Consider the following 14176-nt stretch of genomic DNA (forward strand, 5'->3'; position numbering starts at 1 on the left):
TTTTATGACGTGAGCCTGATGTTACCTATGAATAGGAAACTACTTAGCATTTTTTAAATTAATTTAAGATTTCTTGCTTGTTAAAACATTGTTGGAAATTGTTTAATCCAGCGAAACACCTATGGGGTTTTGCATAGGAGTTAGTGTAGAAATCTATCAGTCATATCCTTTACATAAAAATTAAGTATTAATATATAATAGAGAGTATCTTGGGTTTGTTTCAATGGCTCAGTTGTAATCTGCAGCAAAAATTAAAAGCTAGTAAACAGTCATTCTGTAATGCCTCACTGTAACTTTTAGATTGTTTTACTAAATCTAAGAATTTTGCCTTCCACAGTAGCAGAGTCACGATCCAATAGCCCAGCAGAGGGCATAAGTCCCACTCCTGTGCTTCCTGGGGTGGTGGCCAGGCCCATAGTTTGTAGGAGCTGAATCCTAGTGGGTAGCTAGCTACAAGTTCATGTCTGACTTGAATCCAACAAAAAGTAGGAAGATAACAATTCTTTTAGGTTGAAAGATTCAAAATTAGAAAGGACTTCTTGAATTTAAAAAGAAGTCAAGCAATTTCAGTGCAGTATTTTAGCACACAGAAACCAAATGCATTAAGCGAGACTAGTTGAAATTTGTTAATGGCAGCCACCATGATGAGCATTAGCTTCAGGCCTCTGAATAGCCTCAGGATAATCATGAGTAAAGTATGTTGCAGCGTGACAAAGTTATGGATGATTGATCTAATGAGGACATGAACAGAAAAGATAACCATTTTTCAAAATGGGTGACCTGTTGGAGATTTTCTGTTAGCCAGGAAAAAAAAAAAAGGGGGAGGGCAGGGGGGAGGGAGAAATCATATATACATTGCTTCAATTCTTGATTTGATGATATCTGATCTATTCCAGCTGATTATAGGCAATTTTGGCCAGGGTAATGAGCAGTCAGGAGTTCAGATAGTTCTGTGGGCAGTTCTCACAGTACCTCATTTCATGTTCGGTGAGCTAAGGACGTTTTCTGAGAGTGCAGAATATATCTGGGAAAATAAGATACTGCTTTATATATATATATAAATAATTTAGGGATTCAATGAAAGAACATCATGAAGGTAATAATTTGTCAACTCTCTTCTTTCTGAGAAGCTTTTAATTTTCATTTTGTTAACATTATGTTAGTCTTTAACAGTTTCCATAAAGAAAAGAATACCAGAACTTTTACTACTCCTTAGAAGGAATCTTTTTCATATTATTTATTGTGGTTAAGAAGGTTTAAATGTAGCAAAATCCATGCCCACTTAATTTATTGGATTATTCTATTTTCTCTATACTGTTGTCTTACTCATTTGTAGGTTATAAACAGGCATTGGAGATTAAGGTGAGGGAAAATACACCTATTTTCTGACCTATTTGCTAATAGAATATTTACATCACTGTTGTAACTAGCTAACCCATTATCATGAGCTTCAGCTGTTTACATCAGGTCTTAATTTTATCATTTTCTTTTCTGTAACTATGGCTGCAACGATTAATTTAACAATGTAAGGTGTGTCTGATTACTTCCTTTGGAAGACAGAGAATGCCACTGCATCCACTGTTACCATGAATCTCAGGAAGTGTCTTATTCAACATCTAATATTTGTTGTAGCTGTACTTCATAGCTACACATTTTTATTAGATTCAATATCTTGTTGTTTCACCTCAGTAGTCCTGTCCTTATTTGCTTGGCTTTATATTTAGAGGTTAACTACAACAGATGTTTAATGCTAGAGAATTCTAGAGTAACTGAAAAGATGGAATATGGGTAAAGTGAATTGATCTCTTTTCTATAACAAGTTATATATGAGGTTTAAATCTGCCCATAAAGAAGATAGATTATAAACTGTTCCCCCCTCCCCTAACTCAGTTGAAGAACGGTGCTCTAGCAAATAACACAGGCAGAACTGAAGAATACCTCTCTACACAGAATTCCCTGCCAGAATAGCAAAAAAAAAAACTTTTTTTTTTTTTATAGCTTTGCAACATCTAGAAGGTCTCAATCTTTTAGTAATGCAAAAGCCAAATTAGTGTGACTTCTAGGAGTGTACATTTAGTAAGAGTTGTCCAGGAGAGGCCAGGGAGCAAGGTATATGCTGACTCTGCTGTCTTTGCACATACTCATGTCTACTTTAGCAGGTAGGCTAGTCCAGAAGACGACCATTTGCAGGGCAAAAGTTGTGTGGATGTCAAATGCTCAGCACCAGTGACCATTTCAAGGGTTTCACTTTGCAATATCTTTTGTCTGGACATACAGGTTGAATGTAGTGGTTGGAGCATACCTTCCTGTCTCATTTTACCCCAGAGGAATCCAGGTCACATGCTCCGAGACAACTGTCTAAAATGAACCAAAGCACAATACATGGGGACAATCAATTTGGCTCACTTCTGAGCCAAACTTAAATGCTAATGTAGACACACACTTTGCCAACTAGATTGCTCTTAGCAGGAATGATCTCTCTGAAGAAAGTTTTGCTGGAGACATTTGCATAAACAAGCAGGGATCAAGGCAGATTTTCTCTTTTTGCAGTTAGGTATCCTAATTATAAGCTAGAGTGTCACTGGTGTATGTTTCTTTCTCTGTCACTGAATAAGAGACATCCTAATTCTTTTCACAATTTCAACAAAAAGAGTAGAGGCAATAGTTGCTTACAAACCTCTTTAAGTTGGCAATCAGATTATCCGTTTTGTAGGTGAGCTAAGTAGGTTAAATATCTTCTAAGCCTCTAAACTGTATCTCTCTGAAAGCTATTAACACATCGGCACTGTGTCTGCTTCCCTGCAGTCTTGGGTCAAAATGGCTAAATGTTACCTGTCTGCCTTGTTTAATCATACCCACGTGGCTAAAATAGAAAGTCCCCAGTCATCATATTGGCTTTTATGAATTCTTAACTCTCTCCGTATACTATGGAGGAAGCTCAGGCCCTTCAGATCTTCAGATAGAGAAGCAGCCACTGCAACTCTCAGTTATAGATTAATACCTTAATTCCTGCAAACAGTATAAGCAGTTATTCATCAGCTGATCTTAACTGTCATCCTTATTCCAAAGGGTCAAGCAGTCATCCAAAACTCAGGTTTATAAGCACTAGAAAATATGGCAAAGTATTTTCAAGCTGACTGCGTATAGAAAGATACCGAAAGAATTCTTCAGGTTTACCTCTGACACATTCTAAGGAATTGGAGTTTCAAGCCCTTAACGGTAGTGTTTGCTTTTTGCTTTATATAATTCTGCTTCATGTTGGAGAGCATATTGAAAAACAAATTCATTTTAATAATCTGTGTCCTAAAACATAGTGAAACAAAAGCCACGTTACAAAACTAACAATTTTACATATACACTGAAAAAACTATGACTGAATGTAAATAAAACTTTAAATAAGGACTGGCCAGACTCGACTAGGTTCTTTCAAAGAAAATACTTCTGACAGAAAACCAAAGGAGAATTAACTGATGCTTTTGATCTAGATTGATTTCTGGTTTTATATTGCTGAGCATCAAACTGATGAGAGGTTTTTCTGTTTTCTTTACAGTCATTACTGAAATACAGGATTCAAAATACAACTTTTTCAGAGGGCAGGGGAGAGAAGAGTCTTCCAACCCTCCCAAAACACGCACATACACACACATGCATGCACTTTTCCAGATAAAATTTGCTTGTAGAATTCACATTTTATTCCTTCCTGGCAATCTTCATTCAAATTCTTGACTTGTCTTAGAGCAAAAACTGTTTTAAAATACAAAAAGGAAAAATACAGGTTTGTTTTTTTTTTTTGTAACTGCAGAAATTACCGATCAGTTATGCTGCTGTCTATTAAGAATTTTAAAAGGGTACAGGAATATTTTGGCAATGCGTAGATCAGTTGTCATCAATGATCATTTCACTAAGTGATCAAGCCAGCAACTGAAACTTCAAAAATGTGTCAAAACTAGATATTAGAAACTTTTGTTTTCCTTTCACTTTTTTCCTCTAAGGGGAAGCAAATTCTTTGCTTCAAATTAGGAGGAAAAAAAAAAAAACAACCAAACAGAATACTTCATAACTGAGATTCTATCAAAAGAAAAATAATTTAAAACAGTATTTAAATTGTTGTTGGTCAAACTAGGATTAGCATTTTAAGGAAATTATAGAAGTAAGAGTAGAAAAGCAGGAGAATGCTTTGGATGGGGCTTTGAAAATCCTGATCTAGTGAAAGGTATCCTGCCCCATGGCAGGGGGTTGGAACTAGATGACCTTTAAGGTCCCTTCCAACACAAAATACTCTTTGATCCTATGAATGCCGCCATAGACACCCTAAGAAAGTATTTTCTTTAATACATTGCATGCCTCTGTCCAGCATCTTGGTATTCAAGCCAGTAGGACTCTAAAATTATAAAATCTCTGGGATCTAATTGATTTACCACTGAAGTTGCTATATAAACAACACAATCATTGGAAGCTAGTGATCCCACCAGGAATTATTCTGGGGAAATTAATATCTGGAAAAATAAGGTTAGCGCATTTTCTTCTTATCTGAAAGAGTCAGTATTTTCCAGTATGCATACTGCTCAAGAATTTTGGGAAGCGAGTGTAAGCTACTGTGCTACCACAGCCTAATTTAGTAGTGCTGACATAACTACAGCTGTGATCTGTATTGTAAGCATCTAGGTATATACAAATTAATTCTATATACACAATTTCAGAAGTGATAAGAGTTCCATGATAGTGGACTAACACAATATACTTAGTTTCATAGGGTTCTACTTCTGAAGTACAGAAGAGAATCCAGATGAATAGGCAGTTTACAGTGGTCATTATGAATAATGGCACTGGTGGAGCAGAAAGACCATTCACAACAATCTTGGTCCACATGGGTATTACGAGGCAGGATATAGGATACATGAAGTAATGGAGGAATGTTTTTAGGAAACAATTGCAATTGCAACAGAATTGCACTGCCATTAACATAGAAGTTGCTACAACAGGCAGAGTCCTGCTGTTTCTCATACCTTTGCGCTAATCAACTTTTCATTTATTTCATGCTCTTTTAATCTGCACTATAAATCCATTTCTGTGCTTCCACAAAATTTGAAGTTTGAGCTTGTATGCTGTAAGATTCAAAACCAAACCTTAGATGGTTGGCTTTCTAACTTGAATGCTGTACTCTAAAATGTGACACCCCACCCATTGGCTGTATGCAAAACGAGGCTTTAAATTTACAGGAGAGTTAACATTCTTCCAAACCTCAGTCTGGAGCATGTATAATTATGCTCAGTCATTGTTAAAAGCTATTTTAAAATAAGGAAACTATGCCTGCCTTTTGAGGTTTTTCTTTATACGTATAGTTTGGGCATGTCAGCCTTTCTTTAAAACTACAGCATTGTTATTTGTGATAGAATAAGCAGCACTAGCACACTTTAAAGCACAGAAAACAAGACAAGCAGCTAGTCTCTTCCAGGTTTGTATCTCACCTTGCCACTGACTTTGTATAGAGCTTCAGTTATCCTAGGTCTCATCACTTAAATTTGTAAAATCAAGCTTTCAGTTTTTTAAACCTACGCAGCTGTTGCAGTGATTCAGCAGTTTACAGAAGAAAGCACGTTTTTATGTAAACAAGTAATCTCAGGTATTAGATTTTTTTTTTCATTTTTCTTTGTTATCTTTTAGAGATGGTAGGAATGTACTGGTTTAACTGAGGACAGAACCTAACCTGAAGTAATTATTGCTGACACTTCATTTATATTTTCTCAAGACTAAAGTTTCTGTCAGCTGAAACATTTTAGTATTGAATTTACTGCCATTCCTTTCTTTTCTCAAAGGTTCTCCCAGATTATTACCGCTAACAAATATTTTAATGAATAAACAAACCATCTTTTTCTTGCTGAGGAAAAAAGGTTGTCTTTATTAAATTTTATTTTTACTATAAAAATATGACCCATTTCAAATGTGTGTAGTCCCATCTTACTGTAAGTCAATCAATTTTAAATAAACCCTTCCCTAACGAGGCTTTCCCATCTCTACTTCTGGTGCTTACTCTTGATTCAACTTCTTTCCATCCACAGGCCCCTTACAAGATGTTCTCCTGTTAAAAGAACAGGAAGTTCCTTATCTTCTAAAATAGTGTGACTCTAAGTGTAATTATATGCTTTAAGTGGATAGAAACTTTGCCTTGCTCAAAGAGAAATTACTTGGGCTGGTACAAGAAATTTCGGGGCCTGTGGCATACAAGTCGGATGAGATGGTCTGTCTGACCTTCAGTTCTTTGAATAAATGACAAGTGACTTAAGAAGCCGAAGAAGAAAAGATGATGGGCAAAGACCAAAACAGAATGATGAAAAACAAAATTCGAAGACCAAAATAAAACCCAAAAGAAGCAGCCTGCCACTACGCAGTTACACTTGTTTTGATGGTGACCCTTTTCTAAGGGATTGTGCTGCTCAGTGTTCTTACATAGGTTCCTAAGTCCAGTATTTCAAGTAAAATTAGAACTGCTGCAGCTCCTCCTCTTCCTTTAGCTTACGGTCATAATGATCATAAAAGGACCCACCTAATTCCAGTCCTTCCAGTTGTGGGGTAATCAGCTAATTATGCAGATTACAGAAAACCGAAGGGGGGATGATATATATGTTCTACGGTACAAAATATTTCTTTCTTTATATGAAAGAAAGTGATAATTTAGTGCTTATATTGTTTAGTACTTGTTTTCTGTCCAAAGGAAGATACATTCCTTTCCCTGGGATCAGAGATGAAGACATTACGAGAATTAACTACTTTGCTTTACACTTTAATTCTACTTCATTGCATGCATATGCAAAATACACTTGCACACATCCATAGGCAAGCTATTTGTTGCTTCTACAAAAATTAATAAATTAAAAATACTACTTGATTGGAAGTGAAAAAAAATGAACCTTCAGCAGCATCTCAACCCACAAGTATCCTTGAACATCCATGCATTTGAAAGTGTGATGTACAGTACTGACTTTTGGTTTTTAACATAAATACTATACAGGTATTTTCTTTGGTGGCTATCAAAAAGAACAAATCTAAACAAAAATTCAAAAATTCTATGAAAATAAATATTAATTAAAATTACTTACGTAATTAAGTTTGGGTATGCTTCCCCTTGACCCTCCATTCTAAATAAGACTTGAACACAAAGATTATCTGTTCCTGGCAAATCCTTCCTAGGGATTACATGGTGCATAAACTAATAAGGGTTTATCTTTTCTTCTTTCTGAGAGAGGAAATAGAGCAACATTAAAACATTAATGTGGCATTAAAGAATTCCAAACAGAATTAGGAAATTAAAAGGTTAGGATTCTCACAGCAATATCAAATCACCATTAAGTATGCAGATCTTATGTGTGGTCTGCACATAAAATTCAGAATACTCATGTATGCAGTACTGTATTGCTCTGTGAAATAAAAGTGTCAAGTATGCATAAGCTATTTATTTTAAAAGATAATCTGAATATGCTCAGCATAAAATTTTGTATGCAGCACCGTATTATTTCTATTTTTTGGGGTGCCATAGTCAAAAACCAAAGATAGACAAAATTTCTACCATTCAGCATAATTTAAATGAAAATACTTATGGTAAAGTAACTGAGACACAATTAGAATGTGCTAAGTTTTACACCATAAAAAGGTAAAAATGTATTTAGTGCTTGCCATCTGAAAGAGTTCCGCAATCACTGTAAAATAGCTATTTGGGAATACACGTGTTTGTTTCTGCAGACTTTGAAAGGCTAACCAGTGAAAGCTACAACAGAAATTTGAAACTATAAAGTTACCAAAGAAGGCCTCAGAGGAATGAACTACTTTGTTACTAATCACCTTTTGACTGCTGGTTCTTGAGATCACCTATGACTTGATGCTATATATATTTTAGGATAAGTGCTTTAAAGAATTTAAATCTATTTAGCAAAAGTCACACATTTAACAGTTGAAGAGAAAACTATTCTTTTTAAAGCTTTACTATGACTGATTCCTTGCTCCCGTTTTTTCTTGCTATCTTGCACATCCTGATGCCAGTTAGGAAGGCCTATGACAAACAGCATAGCCAACTCCCTTACTCTGTACAGTAACTGCAAAGAGAATGACAGTTCCATCACTGCTAGTACAGATGGGAGAGTTCATGGTGTTTGATGTGTTAATTTTATGGTGGCATCTTATATGCAGTTAAAACTTTTTCTCCTTTATACATAGGAACAAGATTCTTCATACATGTTATTTTAAAGCATACAGCCCCTCTATGTGTTTAGGATGGTATGAACTTTATTAGTTATAGGACCTGTAGACAAGAGTTTTTCTAGATGGCTCTCATTCAATAAATACAGTATCACTATTAGGAATTAGTTTTCTTTTAAACCAAGGAAGAAATGTATGCATTTGGATCAGGTCATCTTCCTTGTATTAAAATAAAACCAAAAAGAACAACCAAGGCTTAAGACTGCCATACTCATTTATGTCCTATTTTTAAATTTGTATGATGAAAACTATGCAACATCTCTATATGTCTTTGAAGATTCAGTGAGTTAAGTATCAGCATCTTCACTGGGCACTATCATATTTACAAGGTACTGGGACATCAGCAGCTACCTTCAGACTCAACTGTTTTCTTAGCTTTTTCTGACCACGAGTCTACAAGTCTTCTGCTCAGAAGTGTCCTGAACGCGTCTTCTCTTGTCCATAACTGATCACTTTTAAGGTAATACAAAGTCTATAGAATCATGAACTCTTTCTTAGTTTTAGAAAAAAGTATTCTTAAACCTGTAATTGATACTGCAAAGAAGCATAAGCTTAAGTCTTCGTAATTACAGGATATATAAATTGTTCTAAATTGTTTATATTGTATAGTACCCATGGCGTTTGTTGCCTTCCAAACGCAGTGGAAAATAGGCCACATAGAAAACTTAATAATGTGTTTGTTATGATGGCCCAGATTTGAGAATGCATTTAAAATCTTGCCTTCTGTTGAGATGAGAGTCCTCAGTTCTCACTGGAAATCAAAACAGCAGCTCATGGCTAAACAATAGCAGCTAAGCAAACCTTTTACTGAACATTCACCTGCATGTGGTGCACTTACACTCTATGCATACTCCTCAGCAAACAACTGTACATCTGTTGGCTGATTTGGAAGTATCTGGTTTATTTCAGGTGTAGCAAATCATGATGTTAGTGCTGACAGTTCTCTGGTTCTATTACTGCTCATCCCATCCACACTGCAAAAGCAAAGAGTAAAGATGGGAGACAATCCAACAGCAAAGAAAGATATCCGGAGCCTGCTTAACAAGTGACACATACTCAGTTCTTCAACACCATTGAGCCCCTCTTTGATCCCACATGTCCTAAGTTACCAGATTTCTGATATTTGCTTCTTTCCTGCTCATAAGTTCTCTAGCTAATCCCAACATTCTCTGTGCCTCGCTACTTCCAGGGGTTTTCCATCTCTCAACAATACGTTCAGTAACTTCCCAGTTCCCAAAGCAGTCTGGGTGGCATTTAAGCTGTTTAAAGATAGATAGCTCTTGTGCTGATTAGCCTGGAACAAACAAGGGCTACTTTCTACTCACCTTTCCTTTGATGGACACATAACTTAAGGGTTTTATCCTCTGCCAAGTGCCCAGTTGCCATAAAACTCTTCACGGCTGAGGAAGCAGACATCACAAACAGAAAGGTTGTGAAAGCAAGCTGTAATACAAACAGACCAGACCAATAGTGTGTTACACCACTGACAGGATGAAGAACAAAACAAGAAGAGGTGAACAAATAAACAGGTAGGGAAAACGTGCATTTTATTTTTAAGCAAAGAAAAACATTTAGAGACAATGAAGAGCCAGTAGACATACTAAATGGAAAAGTTACACAAAATCATAATATGTGCATTTCTGTCTCTTCCCTCTTAGTGGAACATAGTCTATGCAGTCTCCATAAATCCATGTTCTGTCTTCACCTTGAATACTGCATATAGTTCTGCAGCTTCCCCTCCATCTCAGGAAAAATCTGGAAGAGTCAGAAATGGTCAAAAATGACAAAGGCATAGAAATGGAATTTCCAAACAGTGAGTGATAATGGTAGGAAAGTAGTTCTTTATGAAAAGGGCCCTGCTTCTGTTTATGACAAAGCTGTCTAGATAATAAAAGTAGGCAAACAAAGCCTCATCTCTTTGAATTCAGTACAGATGATTTCTCCTGTGCATTTGCATAGCTTAGTTGTGATATGTGGAAAAAATAATTATCAATGAATTTGTTATTGCAGTAGAACAGGCCTACTGCCTTCCCTGCCTGCAGGGCATAGTTTCATGAAAACCTTTAGGCAAAAGGAGAAGTGGTATTGGAGTCTCTTTCTCTGGCAGGGTGGAACTGCTAGTTCGAAGCTATCTGCTATCACATCACAAAATCATGGAATCACGTAGGTGTTAAGGAACTGCTGTGAGTCTGCAGTCCAATTTTCTGCTCAAGGCAGGTCCCATTAAAGCAGATTGCTTTGGGCCGTGTCCAGTTGAGTTATGAATATCTCTAAGGGCGGAGTTTCCATAGCCTCTCTGGGCAAACTGTTTCAGTATTTGAACAGCCTTTGAGGGGGGGGAATTGTTTCCTATATTGAATTTCCCATGTTGTAACTTGTACTCATTGCCTCTTGTACACCTCTGGGAGGAATCTGGCTCCAACTTTTCTACACATTTCCATTAGGACACAGTGGACAGCAGTATGACCTCCCCTCACCGTCATCGTCTTTAAACATAAGCAAATCCAGCTCTCTCAGCTGCTTCTTGTATGTCATGAGGTAGAGGCCCCCTGAAAAGTTAGGTGGCCTTCACTAGCCTTGCTTTAGCATGTCAATGCCTTTCCTAAAATGAGACTTTGAACTCCAGGTGTAGTCTCGCAAGTGTCAAATAGAGGGCAAGAATCATTTCCCTCCAAACCTACCGGTGATCCTCAGCCCAGTATGCAGCTGGACACATTTGCTGCAAGAGCACACTGTTGACTCACATTCAATTTGTCCACCATGACCCCCAGCTCCTTTTCTACAAAGCTGCTCTATTCAGTCAGTTCCCAACCTGTCCTACTGCATGGTGTTATGCCAGCCCAGATGCGGGGCTTTGCCTTTGCTAAACTTCATAAGGTCCCCACCAGCTCATTTTTCCAGTCTGACTAGGTCCATCTGAGTAGCAGCCCTGCCCTCCAGTGTATCAGCCACTCCCCCCAATTTGGTATCACCCACAAACTTGCTGAGAGGTCACTCTATCCCATCATCTTGGTCATTACATCAGCCATTTCAAGAATCCAAGTTGATGTAACTTATATAAAAGAGAGCAAGCCAAACATCCCTCCAGAGATATGATAAAGATTTCAAATTTTGTTTTACAAAAATGAAGAGACTTAGCAATGCAACTCTTCTTCTCTAGATATAAAAATAAAAAGTAGCCCTAGGTTCCACAAGCAGCAGGCCTTGGGTCTTTCTTTGAGTGCAAATGCTGAAATATAGAACTTGACTTACAGCGTGTAAGAAATCTTGGAAGGCAAAGATGACTGTCAAAACTTAAGAGCTAAGCAAGCCAGAAATTATTTATAGAGTCCTTCCACAGAATCTTCCAGTCTGTGGCTTTGTTCAAAGACAGACAATATATTTCTGTATCATAAAAATAGGCAGAGTTGCATCAGTATATACATGGTACTCCAAGAACATACTTGCAATCTTCTTATTTTCCTGGGTTTTTGTATGCACAGGATGGACTTTGTGCTAGTAGCCGTTATACTTAAGGAGGAAAGGGTAGAATCTGGAACAGAACAAAACCAAAAAAAGACAGATGAATAAAGAGAACTGTAGGAGTAATTTAGCTCCTCTGCATACATTATAACTGCAAACCAGTTTCAAGAACATTTATGTAATAACAACCTTTCCAGCACACAACTGTCTGTTATGGGCAGCTATGCACTAGCACGGTATTTTTGCAGAATGGACAGAATAACATCGCTGCCAAAGGGCATGTAAAGGACAACACTACAAACACAGTCCCCAAAATTCTCTCAGAACATATTATGCTACTTATAGGCTTACTATTTCCAAAGACATTACAAGTTATACTATAGGCTGGTATACTCTTAAATCAAAGTTGGATTTTGTTCTGTATGCTAGAAGTAGATATGAGATAATACCAAGTACATTGGAAAATACTATAAAATGGCTTAGCAGAATATTTTCTAATCTTCCACATGGAGCTTGTGTCTCCAAACTATGCTTTATAACTCTCATAGTCTTTTGAACAACATCCCCAAACACTATGAGCTGAAAAAAAACATTGGTAAACAGGAAGCATTGGTTGTGAAAAGGAACTAAGAGAAGCTGGAAGGACATGAAAGAGAAGAAAGCCGGCCAAACTTCTAAAAATGGGAAGAAAAGCACTGAATGTTTCCAAACAAATACCTGAATAAGTAAGGCAATCTTTTTTTTATTAAGACAGCAATGATAAAGAAGTTGATTGTGTACTACTTGGACATTCGGTATCTGAAGGAACATACACTTGTAAGGGATGTATTCCAGGACAAACCTGTGTTCCAATCCAATGTTTAAGAACACATGTGGTAACTTAGGGACATTTGCCAAGTATAGCAGTTAAGTAAATACAGTCAGTTGACTTACTGCTGGGAAGCAGCTCTTCAGTTCTAATTATTCTGATACCTTCACAGTGAGGCACATGTTTTCTTTCCTTATTTTCCTCCAGGAGTCAGTGCCACAGAAGACCCCAGTCTGGGACTTAAGCTGAGACACAGAACACCAAGGTGCAATTCCATAGCTCTGTTACAGCCATCATATAACACCTTGAGCAAATCACCTTGCCTCCATTCCCATCTCTAACAATGGGAAAATGATTTCTTTCACTATTCTTTATTAGTTCATTAATTTGGTGGGGCAGTAAATATGTCATATAGCTTAATTGTCACATGCTTAATGTAGTAGGATCCCAATTTTGTAGGACTTTGCTTAGATACCTACAGACCCTAGTACTTCTATACTCATTATACATCGTTACTACAGGTCTTTGTAACAGCTAAATGTGGAGTATATACAAATTTGACCAAGGTAGGCGGTGAATGCTTTTTCATTTCTCAGTAAAAATAACTACTCTTACTAAATAAAAAGTGTTAATGGAACCAACTTCTATGACTACACAAATACAGCTTTGCAGCTATTTAGTCAGCAGTAAAATACTGTTACACTGCTCTCAAAATCACTACCTTCACCTGCTCACAAGAAAGTGGACAACTTCCACTTACATTAACCACACTTAGACCATTCTAGCACTTTCCATCAACATTTTAACATACTCCATCATCTTCCTGCAGGTACAGAATCACAGACACAGAGAAACGAGGCTTTCACAACTAATTTAACAAGTTTGCCCATAATATTGTTATGCTGTGAGAATGTTCCTCAGTACAAGTGTCTCAATTATATTAATCTATTCCTCAGACTTAAAACCAACTTAATTAAAGCAACCATTGAGCACATGCAACCTTGTTTGAGAAAGTGTATTTGAAAAGCAAATGCTTCTCCCTGCCCCTGCACAGCTCCAGTTGACGAAAGAATTAATCAGTAAGAAGAAAAATGCCATTTGTCACATGCGACTTATAGCAGTTACCAAATGCTTCAGCAAAAAGAAAAGGAATGTTACAAAAAGCAAATATGACAGGTCTGCACTGCCACATAAGTTTTTATTTAAAAATTTAAAGGGAATTTTAGATATCATCTTTTTTTAAAAAAAATCACTACATCATTGTAATCCATATTAACTTCCAATCCATTACTAGTTTATTTTCTTAGCCATATGCCGTGGCAATTAACTGGACAACCTAACTCCCCCCTAGCTCCCCCTCAATAAAGTATTTCCTTCCATGAGATTTCTCCCCCTCCCACCCCAATTTCACTAGATGTTCTCCTTTGAACTTTTTAACTACAATTCATAGGAAATATAACTCCTGACTTGCATTCCTTACTTCACAGTTTTTTTCACTTCACATCTTTGCCTGCTTTCTGATATAAGCAACTGTAGTCTGAACATTTCAGTCTCACTTGATTTTTCAATGGTTTTAAGATTACTTTCTTTTCTTCAGAAAAAAACCTATCAACTGCACTAATCCAACATCAAGTGCACCAACACATTGCATCAGTC

The sequence above is a fragment of the Vanellus vanellus genome (assembly GCF_965231255.1).
Source record: "Vanellus vanellus genome assembly, chromosome: 14".
NCBI lineage: Eukaryota > Metazoa > Chordata > Aves > Charadriiformes > Charadriidae > Vanellus > Vanellus vanellus.